The following is a 4,874-nucleotide window of genomic DNA, read 5'->3' as shown; positions in this document are numbered from 1 at the left end:
CTATACTTTTTAAAAAAATTTTTAAAAAATCAATGTACTAAAGTTCTATCTTAAGTTCTTTTTATTCTAAGTCACAAAATCATCACACAGGTACTTTAAGGAAGACACTCAAACATGCTCAGTCCCAACATTCCTTTCTTCATTTATTCTCAGACCTTTATTTTACTTTAAAAAAAAAATCTATACTTTTAGAGCACCCGTTGCCCAGAGCACGGATCTGAAAGCCTTTCAGATTCACTTTCGAATCAATAAAATGCTTTTACTTTTTCTCAAATCCTACCAAACTTGGCAAAAGAAAAAAACCAATTAATTTATTTCTTCATCTGCTCAACAGGACTGCACAGCCGATAGAAAATGAAGGGGGGAAAGCCATTTAGTGGAGTGTTGGAAGTGGTTTGAAGCTGATTTTGTTTTTCTTTATTTATATTGCTGCCTGGTTGGTGGTCAGTTGGGTGTGAATTTGCTCAGTAAAAGGCAGGCATGTTGGGCTAGCCTGTGGTTCTGGAGAAGGAGGTTACAAAGGTGGAAGGCACAAATGTGTGGAGCCACTGTACTTTTATGGGAATGACAGAGGCTAAACTTTGAGGCCTCGGGGAAAACATGCTGCTTCCTTAAGCCACAGAGTTAGAGAGAGTCAGTACCACTTTATGGGGACCCCCACCCAGCTTGTGCTGAGCAGAGGACCACAACCACTGTTCATCACTGTCATCATGACTGTCACAGTCATGGTTAACCTGATTGATGGCTTTCTGCATCAGACTCAAAAAGACAGTTCCATTGCTTACGCCCACTGAACACACATGACCACAGCACAGGCCGGGACAGTCATTACCATTCCTGTTTTTGCAATGAACTGAAGAAGAGTAGTGACTCCCGAAAGATAGTCACCTGGCCGGTGATGCTTAGAGCTTAGGTTTGTCTAATGGTGGCAACAGGGAGCTCAGTCACTGGGCTGTGCTGCATAAGGTGGAGGTGTGAAGATTGTGAGCCTCTGGGACCCACCACAACACGGGGAATCTCTCTTACAGCGGTTCCCACGGAGCACATCTCAGCACCGGGACTCTAGGAAGCTGGCAAAAGCCCAGAAGGGAGCGGAGGTGCTCGGTCTACAGATTGTCATTGAGAAGGATTGGCAGCTTCAGGGTGGAAAGGTGCTATGTGGTCACAGTGACTTGAGATGGATCCCAGTCCACCTCAAGAGGCAGAAGCAGAGATCTGGGTTGACAGCCATGTTAGGGGCAGACACTCAGTCAGCCATCCTGAGCCAGCGTTGCAGACCAAAGAGTCTGTACCCAGTCAGGGAGCCCAAACACTGACCTGTTCTGTCATGGGTTTTTGTTGTGGTTGTTGCTCTTGTTGTTGTTGTGATCTTTTTTTAAAATCAGCATCCAACAATAGTTCATCTTAAATAGACACCGTAGATTCTCACCATATACATCCTTTTTAATCCAGGGATAGAGAACTACGCTGTAGCTTCAGATTCTCACTTAGGATGACCATGGCTGGGTCTCTATGTTTAAGTAAAAAATAAAAAAAAATGCTTTGAAAATATTGGTGCTATTGAAATTGATTTCATAAAATTAACTCTCAACTACTTTTATAACCAGTATTTATTACATAAGAGTGTGATTTGATCGAAGAAAATTAGAATGAATTGCAGGGCTGTATGTATGGGAACACAGTGAGACTGTCTTTTACTCTGTGATTTAGGATTTTAATTGTTCCCTTGCATAGTGGGTTCACGAGCAATATCAAGAAACATTCAGGCACATGTTTCCCGTAGGGGGGAAAATACCTGTTAAGCTTTATTTTTATTTTATGCATACAGGTGTTCTGGCTATCATTCCAACTTGACACAAGCTATTGCTGTCTGGGACGAGGAGACCTCAACGGAGAAATCACCCTTACCAGACTGAGCTGTGGGCGAGCCTGTGGTGTGATTTCTTAATTAGTGATGTGTGTGGATGGCCCAGCCCACTGTACAGGCTGAAGCCCACGATGACCGCTAACTAGCAAATGTATGTTTGAAGTCGTTGAGTCACTTCTTTCAGGCTTGTTTTCCATGTATAGATATGTAAGTTTATACAGGTACTTATATACTTATATTTAATATGTACACTCTTCACCGGAGTGCTGTATATTAAAAGAAATAAGAGAAAACTTTATCATTGTTCTATTTCAGATACCTTCAGACGGTGCCCAGCAATGCACAGTCAGTATTTGCTAAATAAGTAAACGATGGAACGTTTAGTGCAGATAAAGATACTAAAACTGATGTATAAATACCATAAGTTCACATCTATTTCTGGATCCTTCTCTTACTCTGCAGCGCACTCTGCTCTTGGAAAGATGCCAGATCAGAGAGTCCGGCATCTGGCACACGCCGATCGCATTGTGCGCATGCGCACGCGGGAGTGCTTCAGGAGAGGGTTCGATGTTAGATTTCACAACATACATGCATGCTATAGCTAATACATCTTCCGCATCTCCGCGTATTTGTTTTACATATGGTTCATGTTCTCACATGAACTTATTTTACAACTTATTTCAAGTCAGCTATATATATGGCATTATCTCTGAATGAATACATGAGTTGTCTAGACCGTGAGACAGACTACACTAGGGACACTTTACGACTACTCACCGAGCAGCATAAAAGTGGCTCAGTTTATTTTAATTCCACCCCACCCCACCCCCGTTTAGATATAACAGTATTCGGAGAGTTCACTTATGCATACACCCCCTTTTACGTCATGGACTTTTTTTTTTTTTTATAAGGAGAATGAAGGCGCAGAGAAAGGAAATAAGAAACTCAGACTACTTTTTGCCAGTAGGGAGTCTATAATCCAAAAAAGAAAGACAAACCACAAAAATGTATGACCCACTTAGTGAGTGAGGATGTGCTGTATAGTTACTGCGTCCCCCACACCGGGAGACAGAGAAAAGTAGGTGAGGAGCTGAACATGTCTGTCTGCCGAGCCCTGAGATCAAGGAGTGGAGAATGAAGCTTCTCAGCACCTTAAGTTGGAGCCTCACCTACTAGGACGGCCTGTTGATCTTAGAGCTGTAGACTCAGGTCACAGGCTTAATGGCAGTTCAGAAACAGAAACCTGCCCCTCTCAAGAGCCTTGCCAACAGTAAACACACTATGATATAGCACACCAATTCCAGGTGACAAATGTGTGAAAACCCAGCCGTTGTTGATGTGAGCACAAGTGTCTGTGTGACTGGTCTAGCAGCAAATAGCATTTCCGCAGCTCTGGCGTTTCCTGTCCTATCCACCACTGATCAAGAAACACTTTGTGGGAATATTTTGCTGTTGTGGTTTTGGAGTCTGAATCTCATGGCGCATGTTTTTCTATGGAGAGACTGAAACCCTGGAGACAGGGCAGAGGAAGCGTGAGGTAGGTTAGAGGGGAACTTAGCTTCAATGCTTAGAACCACTTCCTATTGGCTCTGCAGCTTTGGACAAGTTCCTGGAGCTGTATTAGAGCATGCTTATTCTGAGTGATGTAACCTGTTTCTAACTGTTGCAGCGTAGACACTAACATCTGACCTACATTCGTGTGCTGGGTACACCTAGTTCTGGACAACACACTTATATGCTTGGATCACCTTGCCTCAGCCTCCTGCCTCTGCCTTTCCCCTCCTTCAGGAGGACTCTGACAGCCAGGAGCAAGCTTTCCACGTGCAGACCAACCATCTCACTCTACAGACACAGTTATCCCAGTTATCAGCCCCTCACACGCACCACACTGGGCACCTGCCTCCGTGATCCCTGAGTCTGGTACTGGGTGTCCAGAGACCGCACTAATAGTCTCCAACCTGTGGGAAAGATTTGAATTAGCCAAAGCTAAAGCTACGTATCCCCTGCACTACCAGATCCTCCTCCGGACCTAAAATAAAAGCTTTCTGGTCCTCAACCCCCTCCGTCTGCATCATGATTGATTCTGGTACTCTCTGGGACCGCTGCTCTTCTTTTGAGACATCTTTCTCACAGAGAAACCACCACGTAATATGGTCTATCTGTTCCTCAGATTCTCTATTACTACACCGAAGTTTAAAATGCCCTGGGAACTGGTCTCTTCTAAGCCCTCTTAGCTATGGTGGGAACTCAAAAATATGAGAACTAGGGACTGTGGGGGGAAAGCGTTTTGGATGCAAGGACTCTGCAAAGCTTGGTCCCCTGGTGTTGGGAAGTTCTATGGAACCTTTAAGGGGTAGAGCCCAAAGCGAAGTCTTTAGGTCACAGGGGACATTGTAGAAGAGGGTGTGAGGTGTCAGCCTTTCTCTCTCTCCTCAGTCCTGGCTCAAGATGTGACTGCTTTCCCTAACCGGTGATCCCAACCATCACAGCCCCACATAAGCCTCGATAGTTCTGAACAAATACAAGCACATTGCCCTTGAACATCCAAAGTTGCAAACTGGAAGTATATACTTACTGGCAGGAACCAGATGTGGATTCTTCCTCAGGGGCTCTACCAGTCATACAGATACAGCTGAGCATGCTTGCAGCTAACCATCGGACTGAACATGGGGACCTCAATGAAGGTGCTAGAGATGGGACTGAAGGAGCAGAAAGAGTCTGCAACCCCATGGTTGCAACATTATCAACCAACAAGACCCTGCACAATTCTCATGGACTAAAACACCAACCACTGAGCACCCATGGAGAGACCCATGGCCCCAGTTGCATATGTAGCAGAGGATAATATTGTCTGGCATCAATGGGAGAAGAGGCATTTGGTCCAGTGAGGGTGTTTTTTTCAGTGTAGGGGAATGAATTCGAAGGCACTGAGGTGGAGAGGGTGACTGGGAGAGGGAGCCCCTTCATGGAGACAAGTGGAGGGGGAGGAGGGAGAGGAGCAGGAGGT

This window comes from Micromys minutus (assembly GCF_963924665.1).
Source record: "Micromys minutus genome assembly, chromosome: 1".
Classification (NCBI taxonomy): domain Eukaryota; kingdom Metazoa; phylum Chordata; class Mammalia; order Rodentia; family Muridae; genus Micromys; species Micromys minutus.
This window is presented reverse-complemented; position numbering follows the sequence as displayed.